Source organism: Falco biarmicus, chromosome Z, assembly GCF_023638135.1.
Source record: "Falco biarmicus isolate bFalBia1 chromosome Z, bFalBia1.pri, whole genome shotgun sequence".
Taxonomy (NCBI): Eukaryota; Metazoa; Chordata; class Aves; order Falconiformes; family Falconidae; genus Falco; species Falco biarmicus.
In genome coordinates, this window is record NC_079311.1 from 22,646,606 (window position 1) to 22,667,307 (window position 20,702).

The following is a 20,702-nucleotide window of genomic DNA, read 5'->3' on the forward strand; positions in this document are numbered from 1 at the left end:
TTTAGAAATGGAAGACAGTCCTCTACCCATTCCTGTTTGACAGCAAACTGAACAAATGTCTGTGACAGACAGGAAGAAGCAGCATCACATTGATTTTTTAATGGAATTAAAACTTAATTCAAATAATCAAGTAAAAAGAACTGGAGCTGGAGAAACAGGTAAGTGCCTGTCCTATAGGAAGAATACATCTGAATTATGTGAATTACAGTTGTGCTAGGTTTGCATGGCAAAGTTTTGGTAGTGGGGGAGGCTACAGGGGTGGCTTCTGTGAGAAGTTACAGAAGCTTCCGCCATTTCCAATGGAGCCAATGCCAGCTGGCTCCAAGATGGACCTGCCGCTGGCTGAGGCCCAGCCCATCAGTGACAGTGATAGCGCCTCTGAGATACAGTATTTAAGACGGGGGGAAAACTGCTCACAACAGCAGCTGTGAGAGAGGAGTGGTAATATATGAGCGGAACAGCCCTGCAGCCCCCCAGGCCAGTGCCGCAGCAGGGGCAGGGGGGGCTCCAGGGGCCGCAGCAGAGATTCCCCCCAGCCCGTGGTGAAGCCCACGGTGAGGCAGGCTGTTCCCTCAGCCCATGGAGGCATACCGTGGGGCAGATACCCACCTGCAGCCCATGGAAGATCCCACACCAGAGTAGGGCGATGCCTGAAGGAGGCTGTGACCCCATGGGAAGAAGCCCACGTTGGAGCAGAATCCTGGCAGGGCCTGTGGCCCCATGGGGAGAAGACCCCCCACAGGAACAGATCTGCTGGCAGGGCCTGTGACCCCATGGGGGACCCATGCTGGAGCAGTCTGTTCCTGAAGGACTGCACCCCATGGAAGGGACCCACAGTGGAGCAGTGTGTGAAGAACTGCAACCTGTGGGAAAGACCCATGTTGGAGAAGTTCAGGAAGGACTCTCTCCCATGGAAGGGATCCTGAGCTGGAGCAGGGGAAGAGTGTGAGGAGTCCTCCTCCTGAGAAGGAAGGAGCAACAGAGACAACGTGTGATGGACTGACTGCAACCCCCACTCCCAGTCGCCGTGTGCTGCTTGAGGGGAGGTCAGAGAAAACTTGGAATAAAGTTGAGCCTGGGAAGAAGAGAAAGGTGGGGGCAGGGTGTTTTAAGATTCAGGTTTTTATTTCTCATTACCCTCTTCTGATTTGACTGGCAATAAATCAAACTAATTTCCTCAGGTCAAGCCTGTTTTGCCCGTGACAACAACTGCTGAGTGATCTCCCTGTCCTTATCTCAACCCACAAGCCTTTTGTTTTATTTTCTCTCCCCTGTCCTGCTGAGGAGGGGAACGACAGAGGAGCTTAGTGGTCACCTGGCATCCTGCCATGGTCAAAGCCACCACAACAGTATAGACGCCACATACTTTCTGGCAGGCCTCTTTTCCCTTTTATTCTGATTGTCAGTGACCTGCAACCAAAGTTTTTGTCACATCGCCCTTTAAATATCAATAGATTGCCAATTTTTGGTACCTATTCTTTGCAAAGCTGATATTACCTCTGCCTTCAGGAACTGAAGCACAAGAAGGAAGAAAGTGACGATCCAGTTCTACATTAGTATTTGTGAGCTTTACCACTGGAAAATGGGATTAAAGAAACTGAAGACAACTTGTTGATGTTTAGTGTCTCATTTAAAGCTACACATCATTTAAAGCATAAACACTTCTTCATGCCAAGCCACTGCCTTCTGCTTTGATTATCTCTATATATTGCCGATGGTGGTATTTGTGACTTGGGCAGACAATTCAAATGTGATACCAGAATTGTGGCAGTAGATGGCATAACTACACTGTGATCTTGGGGAAACTTCAACTCCGCTCTTTTCTTTTGCCTAAACCATTCAGACCAAATATTTAAAAACAGAAATTTGAAAATGCTTTATACCTAACATATTTTGCTCTTAAATTGAGGAAGCATGAAGCAAACTGATCATCTATACAAGCAGAAACAATATAGTGGGAAATGGGGCTGTTTTCTTGTTAGAGAAAGTTGTGCTCTAGGCCCAAATTTTTATAACAGTGGTCAGAATCAAGCCAGAATTCAGTGCTTAAATTCCTTTCTTGCAACTATAAGCAATAAAATGTAGATGTATAGAAAATGTGGTTAACATTACTAAGCCTTCCTTTAAGATTATTTTCCTCCATACAGATTTTAAGGCAAAATTTGGTGGTTTTTTTTAAGAAATAGTAATTAAATTTAGAATTAACTGTGTTTGGAATGTTTCATATCATAATGTTTTCCTTTATCTTCTCAGCTATCACAGGTTTTCAAAAATTTCATGTGAACTTATTTTAAATTACAGTAAAAGCCTCAGTGTGTTTCAGCCTATGAACTCAAAAGTGATGAGTAGATATTAAAGCATGTAATTGTAAAAAAATTATACCAAAAACAATGTCATACAAGACATGCAGCAGTAAAACTAAGCTTCCACTACCGGTAAGGGGTTAGCAGTACCTTAAAGAAAACTGAATTGCATGGTGCTTGTTTCCTTTGCACTTAAGAACGTTTCAGGATTCATGCTGTAAACTCTCCAGTAGACATCAGCATTATCTTGTTCATGTGATCCTTATTCACTGAACTGTACCACAGGCTCTCAGAAGGAATTGAAATGAGTAGAGATATTCTTAAAAAGCTGTAGCATCAGAGTAGCTAATACCCCTAACATGTGGCATAGCATCTGGAGACAGAAGTGCCCCACAAAGCAACACCAACCCCTCTTAGAATCCCAGATCCCTTCCTCAGTACCACCATGTCTTCTTTCTTCACCTATCTTTACTGCTATCTTTCCTTACTTAGAGAAATAATGCAGGAAGAGATACTGTCTACAAATATTTCTATAATGTATGCATAAGTTTTGAGGGCTGTGGACCACTCTGATGTTCTTACTGGCAGTTTAGGCAAAGAGACATCACTATCCCTTCCCCATTTCATCATCTCTTCTTTACTAAACTCTTGCAGGCAAGCTTAATCTGTTTCTAATTTGCACTCAGAACTTTGTTTATTCTCCTGGGGACACACTGGGTATACACACTTTTCCTACACCCAAAGAGCCTTCTGCAGTCTTCAACAGATTCTTCCACTGTCTAGAAGAGTCTTTTATAGTGCCCTTGGACAAAAATATCCATAAAGAGGGAAAGAGCTAGATCCTCTTACATAAGACTTTGCCAAGGAGGACTCGAGACTTGAAAAAAGAAACTATCCTTCCAGTTCCATATACCTGCTTTTGTTTACATCAGTTGTGATATAAGCAAAGAGGTTCAGGCAGGTAAGTTTTGTCTCCCTTGTGCATTGTAGTAGCCTTAACTACACGATCAAATTTCTTTCATTCCAGTCCAGGATGCTGATGCTCACTGAATAGAGGGTACTCAGCATTTTCATGTTGTTCTTCTTACCCTGTATGCAGCCTCACAATTTAGTATATTCTTCACACTTTATCCTGAATACTCTCTTACTGATTTCTGTATGAAAGTGAAGTGTTTTCACCCATCACATTGTCTTAGTGTTCTCTTACAAATGCCTCAGAAAGTAAAGGGGCATTATGATTCCTTTGCTTTTTTATCAGTGATAAATCAAAGCACGAAAGTCAAAGTTAATACAAGGATGACAACTTTTTCAAAAGTACAGTGTGATTCTTTTAAGTTTTCAGAACAGTTTCCATTCACTAAAGTATAGCTGTGAAATCTCAGCACATCTGTGAACTGGGATACTCAGGGGAGAAGTAGCATGCAAATAGTGGAGGTTTTGGGTTGAGGTTTTGCTTTTTAGTTTGTTTTGTGTTTGTTTGTAGGAGTTTGATTACTTACTAAGATTCCAGTAAGACTTTGTGCAAGGTGAATTAAATTCTCAAGGACAAATTTCATCTGCCTAAGTTTTAAAACCCCTCTCTGCTACATCAGTGATTAAGTGTTCCTGTCTACATATCATTCAATCTCCACAAACCTCTGAAAGTTTGGACCTTATACCCAAAGTGTTTATTATTTTCTTGTAATTGCTGTTCAGTATGCAGTGCAAGTGTACTGGCTGTTAAAAATACAGTAGGAAGAGCACTTTGTGAGAGACTGTCCTAGTTTGCTTATACGTGGAAGTGTAGTATGTCTTGCTGGCAGTTATAGTATTCCAAAACCACCTTTTTAGTGCTTGGGAACAGTCCAACTACCCCCAAACTTTATAGCATAAGCCTCTATACTGCATGTTAGGAACTATAAAAAGGAACAGTTCCCCAGCATTTCTCTCCCAGCCCAAAATAATTCCAAATGCATATGACCAAGCCTACTAAACTCATCAATAATACTCAAACAACTTGAGATGCCTTGCAACATGCCTTTGACTTGAGGGTGTAATCACAGAGAACAGTGTTACTGCTCCCAGAGGAAAATATTTCAATGTGACATGATGGCAATGGACTCTTCAGACCTCGCAGATTCTATTCTCATGCTCAAGTCAAACCAAGTTGCATCTTGAAGGGATTTAATTTAGTTTTTAAACAAAACAAGCTGGTTTGGGAAAAAGATTTTGCAACAGAAATGTGTCGTGTGATTCTTCCTCTCCTTTCTCCTCTCCCCCTGCAGTACATCCTGGAACCCCAATGAAGCTTCCAAAATAGAACAAATATTCATTAGGCTCCCTCTCCCAGTTATTTCTCCTTTGCAGGTAATGTAAATTCGACAGGTTTGAGTCCACGTGTAACAAGCAGTCTATCACCTACTCCCAACCCCCTGCAATATTCTCTGCTGGCGAACCCACTCCATTGCTGGCAGCGTCGGGGGTGGTGGTGTTTGGGTTTAGTTTGGTTTGCAGGTTTTTTAAGAACTAAAGCCATCTAGATCCTTTTAGCTTCTGTACTTCTATTTCTGTCACAGTCCTGGCTTAATTCTTCTTTACCACATGAAGATGTTCTCAGGCTTTGTCTAACAAGTATTCTCTCTGTAGAAAGAAGAAAGTCTGCAGCTTTTACATATTTATCCAGTAACAAGTGTTCTCTTGCCCAGTGTCTTTTCATGTAACATCTGTCCCAATTGCCTATTTTCCTGGAAAAGTCAAGTCATGCTTGTCTCACAGGACATAAAATTGTTCTCTGGAACCAAATAAACTTTCCTTTTGTGTCAAAGGCTTCCCTCGGTATTGTTAGGACTATTGCTCTCTCAGGACACTAGACAATGTACAGCTGATAGTAAAATAACACAACCCAACCACACCACTTACTCTGGGTTAACAGCTCAATGCATTATACACTAGGTTTTCTGGAAGACTCTGTTACACATAGCAAGAAACCTTGCAACAGTTGTATTGTCATTCACGATCTTTGGCCAAAATGGCAAACTCTACTGAGGTTTACAAATGTAAATAGTGATGTAATCTTCTTCTATCCTATAGGTAAAGATATGTTTCTCCTTCCACTAATTCTAAGGGCCCATACATTTTGTCTGAACAACAGCTTGGATCTCCACTGCTCATACGCTACAGTTTCTTTCACTGTAGTATGCCAAATTCTAAGTAATTTCTATTTTTTCAGGCACTATCAACCTTCAGAAATGGACCAAATCCACTGTCTGCCAAGTTCTAGCTGTTTTTTCAAGCATCCACTGTTTTTCAGAGTTTTTATTCAGCATCCAATCTTTTATTGGATACATCTTGTAAAGCAGTAGAAAAAAGCTGCTTAACCACTTCAATCTTGCTGCAACTCCCCCTACTCAGTAAAATCATCTTTTCTCCAAGTGTAATTTTTGCCAAGAACACTGAATTCTTCAAGTTCCTACATTAACACCATGATGGTTTGGACCTGGCTGAATGCCAGGTGCCCACCAAAGCTGCTCTGTCACTCCACTCCTCAACCGGACAGGGGAGAGAAAATAAAACAAAAGGCTTGTGGGTCAAGATAAGGACAGGGAGATCACTCAGCAATTACCACCACGAGCAAAACACACTTGACTTGGGGAAATTAGTTTAATATATTACCATTCCAATCACACCTTCCCCTTCCTCCTAGGTTCAGCCCTAGTCCCAGTCTTTTTGTCATACCACTGTGCGGCACAGGGGGACAGGGAATGGGGGTTGAGGTCAGTTCATCACATGTTGTCTCCACTGCTCCTTCCTCCTCACACTCTTCCCCTGCTCCAGCTCAGGATCCCTTCCATGGGAGAGAGTCCTTCCTGAACTTCTCCAACATGGGTCTTTCCCACAGGTTGCAGTTCTTCACACACTGCTCCACTGTGGGTCCCTTCCATGGGGTGCAGTCCTTCAGGAACAGACTGCTCCAGCATGGGTCCCCCATGGGGTCACAAGCCCTACCAGCAGATCTGTTCCTGTGGGGGGTCTTCTCCCCATGGGGCCACAGGCCCTGCCAGGATTCTGCTCCAACGTGGGCTTCTTCCCATGGGGTCACAGCCTCCTTCAGGCATCGCCCTACTCTGGTGTGGGATCTTCCATGGGCTGCAGGTGGGTACCTGCCCCACCGTGTGCCTCCATGGGCTGAGAGGCACAGCCTGCCTCACCGTGGGCTTCACCACGGGCTGGGGGGAATCTCTGCTCCGGCCCCTGGAGCCCCCCCTGCCCCTCCTGCGGCGCTGGCCTGGGGGGCTGCAGGGCTGTTCCGCTCATATATTACCACTCCTCTCTCACAGCTGCTATTGTGAGCAGTTTTCCCCCCGTCTTAAATACTGTATCTCAGAGGCGCTATCACTGTCACTGATGGGCTGGGCCTCAGCCAGCGGCAGGTCCATCTTGGAGCCAGCTGGCATTGGCTCCATTGGACATGGCGGAAGCTTCTGTAACTTCTCACAGAAGCCACCCCTGTAGCCCCGCTGCCACCAAAAATTTTGCCATGCAAACCCAGTACATACATCTAGAGTTCACTCTACAGAACAGATCCTTTGATGTAACTGATCATCATTACACATAAGAAGCCCTCCCAATATGTCATATCACAATGGCAATTCCTTCCCGAAAACTCGCATTATCACTCACTACCTATTTGTAGGATTCAGCATTGATACATTTTTATCAGTTTACCTTGTCTTTTTAATTGCTCCACCTCGAAGTTTGTTAGCACGCTACCATAGGTGGCATGCAGTAATTCTTCAGAAATAAGACGGTTTACATGGAGTTTTGATTCCAGACACCTGTAAGCTACAAAAAGCAAGCTTTCGCACTACCCGTTTCTCAGGTGTCTGCAGCTTTCCTGCAGGAAGCAGTCAAGGAATCTGCCTGCAACCCTCAAGAAAGGGACACAAGCCACTCCTGAAGAGGGGATGCCTCACCAGAAAGCAAGACAGAGGAGTCAGTACTATTCAATGTCTTCCATTATGCGATACCTGCTAATTGAGAATTGTGCTACTCAATAAAGCGATAGCAAGCATGATGTGAACACAGATCTTTATCTGAACAAAATTAACAACTGCCTCAGCTTTTATGGAAACTTGCATCTTAAAAGAGTTTGAATTCCATGCAAGATTACTTGAACGGGTGCTTCACAAATGCAAGGGAATAGGACTCCTGTGTATTTTTGCAACAAACTGTTGTTTTCCCGATTTGGAATCCAATTTTAAATATTCAATTTCCTGCAATATCTTTGGACTCCCTTCCAACTAACTAGCACAAAACGAAAGGTTTATGGTCACTTTATTGAACCAAGAGTATGTTGTTAAAGTACTAATTTGAAAATAGCATCTGAAAAGATGATGTAGCAAAAAAGACACTGCACAGAAAGTAATAAAAAAATGTAATACAGACACAAGTCTCTGTCAGATTAATTCAAAGCTACTGATACTTGATATGCTTATTATTACAATCAAATTATTAGTATGAAGTAGCAAGTTTCAATACAGCATTAGATCACGAAGTACCAGCCAGACCATCGAAAAAACCTTCAGAATTCTGGCAAAGAGTGTATGGGTATTTCTGCATGTGTGAAAGGTCCAAAATTAAAAACTTCATTAATGTGGTTCTCCTCTAAAAATGGTTATAATTCAAAAGGTTCATAAGGCATAATTCATTCTGTTGGCTTGTTTTCTGAATGTTCAGTTTCAAAATAAAGCATAAGAGCCCAGGAATGTGGGGCAGGGGTTGCGTATCTCCCATTTGTCTTTGCAAAATGCACGTCTGTGTTTTACATCCAGCTGATCCTACAAAGTAGCCATGGGGAGACTGCTGAAATCTGGGAGCATCACCTGGGTACACAAACTGCCCAGGACAGGAGAAGGGCTACTGAAATCACAGACCCCTTCTGAGGCGAGAGAAGAAATGGGGAGGAACCGGACATCTTGCACATGAGGGCTGGATTTTCCTGCCTTTCTGCTATTGCAGCCAGGAAGAGCCACTCGACAGGCCCCCAGGCCTGACCTACCAAACTGAGAGCACCTGTGGTTTCCCATGGTTCTCCATGCTGGCAGCAGTGTTTGCTCTAGCCACGCCAGGGCCACAATGTCCCCACATCCCAGCCACCCCCCACAACACATCATGCACCTGCAGCCCAAGTACCAATGCAGGAAAGGAGACACCCCACAAACCCAGCAGGCTGGGCAGTGACAGCAGCCCCAACCCTGCCCATCACAGCTCTTGCCCAAGCATGCTCTCAGGAGGGAGCTCCAAAGCCACCACTACAGCAAAGAGGGCAGCGACACTAATGGATGTGGGGGAAGTGCCCAGCTGGATAACCTCCACCATGGGACACTGTGATGCCTAACGCTGCAGCCCTCCCTCTCCCTCCCTGGCCGCCAGCTCCTACCGACAACGGGACACAGCACTGCCCTGGCATCACCTACACCATTTCAAGACCGTTGGATTTACCGCTCCACTCTCAAGTCCAAACACCTGCAGCTCTGGAAATGACAAGCAACAACCGCTATTCAGCAGCAGCTCCTTTGGCTGCTGCAGCATGCCAGCACATGGGCGCCAGGCTCTGATGTCACCGCCATTAGGCACAGCATCATGGAGACATTTGAGAACTTCCACTTAGTACCCACAGCCAGCTGGTGCCAACTCGTTAGTGCTTGCTGTCTGGCCGGACCAAGCCCAGCTGCCCAGAGGAATGCCTACAGCTAGGCACCACTTTGGTCTAACCCTGACAGCCATCTCCAGGAGAAATATCATCTGCTTCTGCTCTGGATGGGCTTGTTGATTCGGCCGACTCAGCTTCTCCTGTCCCTTCAAGATGGGACGAAAGCGCACCTTGTGATGCTGATCTAGCATTCCTCAAGGATGAAAATAATTTCCAAGCATGCAGCCAGGGCCACAGCACCAACAGAATTCATTTTTCAGAGGAGACCTCTGGTGACGCTGATGACTTTGCATCCCTCGCCTTTCCAAAGCAGCTCTGGAAGATGCTCCAAAGCCACCGGTTTCAGTCCATTTGGTGGGTTGTTGATGGCACCTTTGTTGCCACTGATGAGGAAGCCTTCCAAAAGAAAGTGCTGGCACAGAAAGAACCTCGTAGAGTTTTTGAAACTGGCAGCACGAAAAGCTTCTTTTGTGAGCTCCACCTCTATGGATTTTGCAAAAGTGCCACACGACTAAAACCACTGACTCGCTTGGTGATTTTCTGGCAGAAGCAGCAGTACCTTCTGCTCATGGCAAGGTACATCACTTCGCCTGTGTGTGAACTGACTCTCATAGTAATTGTGGTGCCAAAGCTTCACCTTCCAGTAACATAAGCCTTGGCAACACAGAAGAGGAGGATAAGGGCAAGAAATGCTCAGAGATTCATTCCTTTCTTAGGTACTTACTCACTAAGACTTAGGCATGAATGATGTGGTGGGTTGGCCTTGGCTGGCCATCAGGTGCCTACACAGGCCCTCTACCCATCCCCCTCCACCCTTCTTTTCTGAAACTGATCATTTTTTAAATTCTTTCTCTTTGCTTTCACTGTCATCAGGATCATGACCCAATTGCACTGAAAACACTCATACCTGGCACACTTAACTATTGGACTTCCACTTATAATGCTATTGCAAATTAAACTAGGCAGATTTATGAAAAAATGAGTTGACTACTGGCAGCATAGTGTGGGTTAATGAAATGTTGGTAGTAGGAGTCACAACATGCTTGTTGGAATCTATCATTTGCATGGCTCAGAAATCAATGCAAAGCAGTGCACGTGTACATATCTGAGTCTGAATTTTATTAAGTTCACCTTCTTTGAAAAATAATTTTGTTATTTATTAAGCTCCAAATTTTGTGGTGTTTCTGTATTGTTTTTCTTAAAGTTGCTCAAGAGGAAAACTACTGTGGGCCTATATGATTATCCGTTAGATAACTAGGCATAAATGCAGCTGGAAGCCCAGAATTCTTATCTTTGTGTTGGAGGCAGGGGAGAGGGACGGGGGAAGGCTACTTCCTAAAGCCTGCACCTGCAGAGTCTGGCTTACAGTGCAACTGGGCAGCGAGGGGTGGCTGGGGAGTGGGCATTCGGTGGCGCTGGCACGGCCAGAGCAGGGGCTGCTGCCAGCGTGGACAGCCACGGGAACCCCAGGTGCCCGAGGTGAGGCCGCGGGGCAGCCCCGGGGCCGGCAGGGCCGCTGCGCCCGGTGCAGGGGCAGGAGGGCGGGAGACCCCGGCCCTCTGTGCAGGTGCCCGGCTGTCCGTGGGAGCTGTGCCCTGGCTGGCTGGAGGGGCAGGGGCGGCAGGAGCCGCTGCTGGGGGCCGGGCAGGGCCTGGCTGCGCTGCGGTGGCAGGGAAAGGGAGGGGGCGCGAGGTCTGGCAGCAGCGGCTGCACCCCCGCGCTGCACATCTGGGCTGCCTCTGGAGTGGTTTTCCTCCAGAGCTGGCACCGGTGGAAATGCAGCTGCTGCTCTCCTCTGGTGGCCAACTCTTTCTTGCACCTCTCAAGTGAGCGGGGATCATCTCTCTTCAAGATGAGGTTGTAGTAGAAGAGTAACTAAAATATGCAAGAAGAAGAGTTGGTTGCCAGTCTTTGGAGGTGGGGAAACACCAAGGCAGGACAACTGAGCCTTGTAACAGCAAAAGACCAGCGTGGGTCCTGAAAAGGTCTATTGGGCATTTGAAACCTAAAGCTTAGGCTGAGCAAGAAGTTATGCTCTGGTTCTGTTAAGGAATGACCACCCTTGTGTTTTCACCTGAGAAGTGCGCTGAGAAAGGAATGAATCTCTGAGCATTTCTTGCCCTTATCCTCCTCTTCTGTGTTGCCAAGGCTTATGTTACTGGAAGGTGAAGCTTTGGCACCACAATTACTATGAGAGTCAGTTCACACACAGGCGAAGTGATGTACCTTGCTATGAGCAGAAGGTACTGCTGCTTCTGCCAGAAAATCACCAAGCGAGTCAGTGGTTTTAGTCGTGTGGCACTTTTGCAAAATCCATAGAGGTGGAGCTCACAAAAGAAGCTTTTCGTGCTGCCAGTTTCAAAAACTCTACGAGGTTCTTTCTGTGCCAGCACTTTCTTTTGGAAGGCTTCCTCATCAGTGGCAACAAAGGTGCCATCAACAACCCACCAAATGGACTGAAACCGGTGGCTTTGGAGCATCTTCCAGAGCTGCTTTGGAAAGGCGAGGGATGCAAAGTCATCAGCGTCACCAGAGGTCTCCTCTGAAAAATGAATTCTGTTGGTGCTGTGGCCCTGGCTGCATGCTTGGAAATTATTTTCATCCTTGAGGAATGCTAGATCAGCATCACAAGGTGCGCTTTCGTCCCATCTTGAAGGGACAGGAGAAGCTGAGTCGGCCGAATCAACAAGCCCATCCAGAGCAGAAGCAGATGATATTTCTCCTGGAGATGGCTGTCAGGGTTAGACCAAAGTGGTGCCTAGCTGTAGGCATTCCTCTGGGCAGCTGGGCTTGGTCCGGCCAGACAGCAAGCACTAACGAGTTGGCACCAGCTGGCTGTGGGTACTAAGTGGAAGTTCTCAAATGTCTCCATGATGCTGTGCCTAATGGCGGTGACATCAGAGCCTGGCGCCCATGTGCTGGCATGCTGCAGCAGCCAAAGGAGCTGCTGCTGAATAGCGGTTGTTGCTTGTCATTTCCAGAGCTGCAGGTGTTTGGACTTGAGAGTGGAGCGGTAAATCCAACGGTCTTGAAATGGTGTAGGTGATGCCAGGGCAGTGCTGTGTCCCGTTGTCGGTAGGAGCTGGCGGCCAGGGAGGGAGAGGGAGGGCTGCAGCGTTAGGCATCACAGTGTCCCATGGTGGAGGTTATCCAGCTGGGCACTTCCCCCACATCCATTAGTGTCGCTGCCCTCTTTGCTGTAGTGGTGGCTTTGGAGCTCCCTCCTGAGAGCATGCTTGGGCAAGAGCTGTGATGGGCAGGGTTGGGGCTGCTGTCACTGCCCAGCCTGCTGGGTTTGTGGGGTGTCTCCTTTCCCCTGGACATTCCTTGGCTTTGGTGATAAAACACCCCCAGTAGCTGCCTTCTGGCTTCCTGTATTTCCCTTTGGGTTTTTCAGATGGACTTGGAAATGCTTTTCCCAGGCAGCAATCATATGAATGGGGCACCTCAGCCCTGCCTTAGGACCATCCACCAGCCCTGCTCTGCTGACCAGAGGCGGCGCCTGAGCACTCCTGTTCCAGGAGAGCTACAAGACAGCACTGAGGCTGATTCTTATCACCAAGGGAAACTTCACCCCCCTAGAGGGAGTCCTACTGTCACTGACATCTCTGCTTCCAGACAGTTTGACCTTTTCTTGTAGTTGGGCCTTCCATGCCTGGGCAATTACAATTTGAATATCCCCTGCAGATTCTGTCCTTTCATGAGCAATTACTCACACATTCACCACTGCAGACCTTTCAGATTTCTCCTTAAGCTTCTTGCTCCCAATTTCCATTTCCAAAATCATTTGCTTTACCACACATAATTTTATTCCCTTTTCTCTCTTCTTCATTTGTTTACAGCTTAGTTTTAGACACCTTCAGATAAGGGTCTCTTTCTCTTACAGTGTAGGGTAAGACATGGTAGAATGGCCGCAGACACAGACACCCAGTCCACCACCTGTGGGAACCTGGAATCGACCAACATGTGGGCCATGTTGGCCCATCATTCTTTCCTGCCTCTAGGTTTTATAATCATTTTTAGTCATTAGTACAAGCAATTCTTCCTTTTCTTCTTCCTTAGCCTCTTAACAAATTCGGCATTTTTGTTCTGGTCCTTGCTTGCTTTTTGCTATGCTCTATAACATACTAATTGGCTACAATGTAAGATCAACTGAACTAATACATGCACAAGCACTGAAGTTAACAAACCCCATTGTATATGCTCAATATGTATATGTACCTCAATGCTATATTAAGTCATTTTTTCTCACCATCCTTTCCAGTCCAGGAACCATCTTCACCAGTCAAAACAGTTTTTCACCAGTATGTGAACATTACCTCAAATTTCATGTTTGTCCATTTCTGTTCTCTGATCATCATCTGCATCTGTGCTGCAAGTGGTGTTAAGCAGTATCCAAATACCTTCCTGCCGTGACAAGCACATAATCAAATGCCATTCTGTTTTGCAGGGCTACCTGAGATGCTCACTGTGCCTCTAACTGTAAGGCTGAGACAGCATTACCATCTCTCTCATTACAGCAGATACACTTACAGCCCTTTATAGTTGTGATTATAATGCAGATTGGTGGAAGCCAGTTTTTCAAAAAAAAAGTACTTTGCGAAGAGTGTTTTATCTTTTGTTATGCTGGGGTAAATTGTGTCCGTCTTTTCAGGAGAGGCCTGGATGTATTGAAACACCAAGAAAAAAAAAGAGAAACATTTTAACGCACAAGTGTCAGCAGGCAGTGTCTTACAGGCTTCAGAGTCACATACTCCTTATAATCTTTCATTTTTAAGGTCTCACCACATAACAATTCTTATAGATTAGTATATGACCTGTAATAAAATAAAACCAAATGCAAAACACTGAGCTACAATTTCTAAAAACAATCAACAGTTTCTAATGATAGCAAGGTCACCAACGTCTATTTTCAGGGCTGTAGACTGTACTTTTGCTGACATTTCATCAAAGCATGTTCATCCAGATAATCCAGCTCTGCTGTGACAGGTGATATGCTCTGTGTCGTGTCTGAAGATGGTATGACCCTTTTACCCTGGGAAGCACGTATTCATCAAGCAGGTCCTCGCACATGACTGCAGCATCAGTAATTACCAGTACCAATAAGGTCCCTTCCAGTGCAGCTGATGCACATGTTCTCACTGGCAGACTGTGTAAAGTCTGCATAAAGATTGTATAAATAAAGACTGTAAATGTAGATTCAGTCTCCTGATTTCAATGCGTGACAGACTTGAGTGGTGGGTTCTGGTAAAGCATCTTTCAGCAGTCTGTGGGAAGTCCTTAAAACATTTCATTAATAGCTGACAATATTTCAGAAGAGCTTTATCTGTTAGTTTTATGTTTGAATGCAGGGAGGGCTGAGTGAGACAATCACATGGGTCTGCCCATTAAATTCTGGTGAGGTAACAGCCCATATTTTCTATTCACAGTGCTTCTTATATATACATTAGTGGGAGAGGTAACACATCCAGACACTTTGGGCCAGTGTCTGCAGAATTTTTTCCCAACTGTGTTTTAAAATGCGAGGTTTTTCTCTCTGCAGCCCCACTGCATTGGGGATCATGGGTACAATGCCACCTTGGTTGCATTTGTAAGGCTGCCCATATTTTTCACATTACTTTTCCAGTAAAATGGGTCCCCTTATTGCGGTCTAGCATTAGGGGAATACTAAGGCAAGGAATTCGCTCTCTCAGCAGTTTTTTGGGTTTTGGGGGTGGTTTTGGGGTTTTTTTTTGCAATAGTTGTTTCATCTGCATGCGTACAAGGGCAGACCTCCAGCCTGAAAACATACCTAAAATGACAAGGACATACTCAAAATCACAGCATTTAGGCATCTGAATAAAAATTTGGAAGTTTACAAATGGTCCTCACTGTTTAGGGTGTGCAGCTATACTTGCCTTCTCCTTCTGTTCCATTATTTTGTTGAAATCATGTCCTAACAATAAGATTCAAGAATGGAAACTGTACTTCACTAGCAAGCCTCAGTTCTTTGCACCTTAATTTCCGACAAAATGAAAGCCAATTCCTGATCATTCAAGCTACAGAACTACTTGATTAAAAACCGCGTTTGAATTATACAAACCCTAAACTTGTGTACACTATTAAAAAAAATCACCTTTCAAGTTCTTTAACTGTCCTTTTTCCAGTATTAGCTGTATCTTCAGATAAACCAACATTTTAACGGTGTAGTCATTAGCTCAGTTTAGAATGGCTTTTGAAACTACGTGTAAAATTGCAGAGACAATTGGTCTGTTAAGTACAGCAAAAGCACAACGTGTTTTATTAAAAAAACCAAAACAACTGTACAGAAACTGAATGAGATATGAAGAATAAAAGCTGAAGCATCATAGGGCAGGCATGTATTTTGACGCTGCGCCCCCCCCAAAATAAAAGGCAAGACAGAACCCAAAGCAACCTTTGCTACATACCCTCAGTATAAGCAATGCAGGCCAGGAGAACTTTGCTCTCTTGGCTGCACACCTTGCACATTTCACCAGCAGCCTCTTTACCCTTTACAGACTGGGTAGTCTGAACTCTGGAATGAAATCAAAGCACCGTGAATTTCATACACCAGCTGAAGCTCCTTTGAGGACAACTAAACATAGGCATGTTCAGCTAGCAGCTTTATCTAGCTTTGTTACAGGCCTTGGAGATTACGTATCACCATCTGCACACTTTGGATTTGATTTCCATGAGATGAGCTGAAAGGCCAATTTTCCAGCAGTACACAAATGCCTGCATTTTGATTGACTGCCAGATGAGGGAAGAGTTTTATATTTATTAGAATGAAGTCCATTCAGTAAGTAACATGGAAAGCATCACCAAAATTAATAGTTCTTTCTTGCCAATGCTGTTGATTGTCACAGGGAGCGTGGTGATACCCTTCTGCCTTCCTGCACACAGAGGCTTCTGTGATACAATAAAATCAAGCATACTACGAAATCAAACCACCTCTGAGTCCTTCCTAGTGTGCACTAGCACATCCAGTTGTTACAACAACAACAACAAAAGACACAGGGGGTGAGATGTTGTTTTCAACACTGAAATATCTGAAGAACTACTTTCCTCAGGGAAAGAATCAAAAGGATATGAAATACTCTGTTCTTCAGTTGTCACAGAGTGCAAGCTCCTACAATCTGAAAAGCTGCTTTCAGAGTGTCCCTGTGTAGTTTTGGGTAGCACAAACAGACAATACACACAAAAATCCTGAAGAATTAAAGTATTTTAAACTGTTTAAGTTTACTTGCTTTAAAAAAACAGGTTTTTCACTTACTGAAAAAACAGGTTTTTTCCTCAGGCACTTCCAATAACCAGATGTCAAAGTAAGTGTGGTGCATGCTTTTAGGAAGCAAGCTATTAAATACACACTTTTTCAATGCAATCCAGCCAGAAAATTAATTTGCTATTAGAGCTTAGCCAGCATGCAAGCCAGGAATTCCAGATAGACTTTTAAGTGTATGACAAACTGAGTACATTCTTCACATCCCTAACATAACACTTAAAATCAAGTTAAATCACAAAGCGAACCAGGATGAGTGTCAAGCATATATAATCTACTTCACCAGTGAGACAGTTAAGAAAAATAAAAAATAAAAAATAAAAAATAAAAAATAAAAAATAAAAATAAAAAATAAAAAATAAAAAATAAAAAATAAAAAATAAAAAATAAAAAATAAAAAATAAAAAATAAAAAATAAAAAAGCCCACCAAAGCAGTTCTCATTGATTTGAGAGCTGCTTCTCCCTCCGCAGACATTATATACAGATAGATATACACAGACTATTTATACAGACTGAAAAATGCTCTGTTTCAAATTGCTGTTATAATTCTGTAACAAACATGTACACTTTTCCTGATCAGATCAGCACTTGCTTGTGCCAGCTTTTTTAATACTTTTCTAAATACTCCAAAGACATCATTCTTTTCAACAAAACCTGTGAAAACTTGGAAAAGGAAACCTGTAAGAATAAGGATGCAATTTAACAGAGGGAAAAAAAAATATACTAATAGCCAGATCTGGAAAACATGCAGCAAAATTTCTTGCAGCCTCAATGCTCCCGCTCTGGTTGAGTACAAAAGGAGCCATGCCAAGACACAATGTCCACTAAAATTATGCTTGGTCCTATATCTCTGTAACAAACCCATGAAATTTAGCACTTACAATGAAACAGAACTCAAGCACATTCAATCCTTATTTTAGTTTGTGCAGTACTGTTTCTCAGGTCCACAAAGCTCATTCTGATAAGCAAAAGTATAAAAAGTTTAAGGTAAATACGATGCAAATGCAAGCAGGCAGAAAAATTCAGTCTCCAGATCAGGAGATGAAGACTGCAGGAGATGAAGTCTTCAAAAGCCAAGGGTTCATGAACAGATAAATGCAGATGAAGGAAAGGTAAACAAGAACAATTCCCCATATTTTATGGCAATGTTGGTATTTCTGATCCCTCTTCAACCCATCCCCTTTGAGAAAGGGTAATTTATAAAATGCTGTTCAGAGACTTTTGGTTCCAAAGATGCTAAAAGCAAGTTCGGAGTCTTTTTTGCCAGGCAGTGAGGGGGTTTTTTTAAACCCAAAGAAAGCCAAACAGGCAAATCACACAAACTTTTTTTTTCCCCCTATAAATAATTCTAGTGCTAAGTTTCCATTGAATTTTCAGAATTCAAGATGCATACTCAGTTCCACATGGAATTTCGAGTATTCAAGGAGTAGCACTCCTTGCTAAAACCAATCAATATTTTACATATTTCTACATCAGCTTTAGGATTGTGTCACCTCTATTTCTCCAGCTTTGAGTGGGTGGGGCTGCATTCAGCTATGCAAGCTCAATGTTTCCAGCAGAATATTGCTGCAAGATTGTTATGCATGTTTACAGCCAGATTCATTCTGTCAATATGTTCTACTACTACCATACTCCTTCATCTTTTAGCACTAAGAGGAACCACGAAAGCAGTAAGTAATAACTAGAGTAAGTGCATCTGTGCATATGAAGAAATCCAAGATGAGCATTCCATGTGAAACAAGTGAATAGCATCACATCATTAGGTATACTGCTGCAGGGGAAAAAGCAACAGAAGTCAGATCACTGGATTACTCCCAGACATCTGTCAGCCCTACGTCCTATTCACGTTCCTGCGCACCACCTACCAAATGAAGCACTGTTATCAATGGGCCCTCTCCATACACAAGCCTGGCAACAGCCTTCACACCAGCTTTGATCCACTGCCGGGTTACTGTGTTATCTGAATCTGCAAACTTGTATCATACAACAGGCAGCCTGGATTAGCATTCACCATCCTAACAGGTGTATTCCAGAAAGCAGACAAGGTATGGATTGCACAGTCATCACAAAGGCTTTATGACTGAGCATGAATTCCCTAGCATACATAAAAACAATTCTTCTTTTTAAATCCAGATTAGAGCTGAACCTCCACTGATTTTTCCCCTCAACACAATTCAACTATCTCATTTCATGATCAGATCACCTTAGTTTCAGATGTGTGATTTAACATACCAAACACCTAACATTTTGAAGGTCTTGCATATGAATTAGATGAGAGATTAGATTAGAGAACTACCCTCTCAGAGGACCAGGGATAAAAAAACAAAAAGCACGACAACTATACCCTACTAGCTGATGAAGCTAAAGCAGTGCACAGACTCAGCAGTTCTACAGCTAACTAGCCTTCTCAGAACTATACACATGCCCAAATGTTCCCTTCCCCCCCTTCTTCTCTTTTTTCGAAGGCTCAGGCTATTAATTCACCTATGCAATGTGTGAATTATTCACCATAACTTTCACAGCTTCCCTTATAATATAAAACAAACCACAAACATCCCCATCACAAATGACCTACAGCTTATGTAGGAGGATCTCGCTAGTACTCGATCATACCAGGTGGACACATGTTTTATTCTGTTATGCAATATTCTCAGATGTAGAATGTGCAAAGTCGTTACAAAATGTAGACAACATTGAATAAAAAGCAGCACAACAAACAGTTTTTCTATAGATAAAATATATGAGACTTCCTCCAATTTGTAAATTTCTTACTGTCATTTTGCATTAAAACTAGCAAACAACTCACACGTAAACTACCAAGCACCCGTTTCGACATCCGGCTGCATTCAGATCCCAACTTTCTCATTTGTTCCATCATTCTTGGCTCAACACCCTAGCCCAGATTCAACTCCTATTCTTGCAAACCAAACTACATTTAGGCATCATTTTATGAAAGTCAGAAGGGCTAATGGATCACAACAGAAAAAGTTTTCTTTGGAAGAAAGACCATTGCTGAAGAGTTGCGCTAACTATCAGTAAGTGCACTGCAGAGGTAATAACAGCATTCTCAAATGGGGAATATCTGTAAAGGTTGCTCTTTAAACACAATGTTATCAGAACAGTTTTTAGAATAAATAAATGAATTATTAAATCTCCTGAACTCACCTCATGCTGCAGAAAATTCATGCACTAAATTTTGCAATACTGTTTGCAAAACTGACGGGAGGATCTGCAATTTATCATTTGTATTAGCCGCCAACCCAAGCCAAGGGGAACCGGTGGCTGCAGCACCAGCAAGGGAGCTCCGGGCGCGGGGTCCCCGCCTCCGGCCCGGCGGGAAGCGGAAAGCGACGGCCTGGTCGCACCGGACACCGGGGTGCCAGGACCCGCGAGGTGGTGCTGTTCGACCGCGTATTTAGTGCCTTTGGCTCCCAACTAGAAAATTAGGACTAGGAAAATACTCACATATTCACTGAGGGGAGCGTTGTTTTTGGTTTTGGTTTTTTTTTTTTTTTAAAAAAAAAAAAAGAAGAAGAAGAAAGCAGAGTGAAGTTTCAGAATAGTATTTTATCAGCTTTCTCCTTATCACCCGTGGAAGTGGTACCAGCTCCATCACATCTTTTTCTTGAGGCAACATTAGGTCACAAAACTAAACTTTGCCCTAGTGTTACAAGCTTGGAGAAGTGTTTTCTTTTTTTACCTGTTGTTCTCTAAAATAAATCAAAGCTTAGGCTTCTCCAGTGATAGTGTATTTTTCAACCAAATACTACATAACACCATTGGTGAGTTTTCTTACTTTATTAATTCAAATAAATAGCCAACATGATTGAAAATAATTTACACAGAAAATATAATTTACATTGTGGGTTAAAAAAAATAGATTATAGGGAACAAAACCTGAACTTTATCCAGTTTATACACAAATAAATGTCGTAAGTCCACTGCACAGAAAGGCTTTTTTTCCCAGATGGCCTATTCCACCTGAATTTCAAAGTAATAGTCTATGCCCTTCCATACTCTTGAGGGCAAAGGGGCGGGGGGGGGGGGGGGGGGGGGGGGGGGGCGGTACAAAGGGGAAGATTGTATTTTCAGAAAATTGTGGTGTAAAAATGGCAGTCAAATCACAAAAAGTCATTATTTCTTCCTGGAAAAAGAAGGCAACACGCAAAAGAAAAAAATTATACATACTTAGGATTACAAGGGGAAGTATAACAAATTGGAGTGCTAGGGAAGCTTTACAGCAGACTGCATCACAAAAGATAAGAATCACAGTAAAGAACAGTGGGGAGGTTTAATGATTAGCAGTTTCAACAGAATTTAGAAACTGTCTTATTGCCAAAGGCCTAAATAAAGTTACAGGAGAATTCAAGACAGCAATTGCAGATGGTCAGTGAAGCATCACATTACAATCTACCTTTCCTAGCTTCT

General features: G+C 43.5%; 1 long non-coding RNA gene across 3 annotated transcripts in view; it reads right to left on the reverse strand.

The window, feature by feature from the left end:
• The window catches only part of LOC130142232 (uncharacterized), a 66,640-nt gene that overhangs the window by 28,037 nt on the left and 17,901 nt on the right, over nt 1-20,702 (reverse strand). The window lies entirely within an intron of this gene.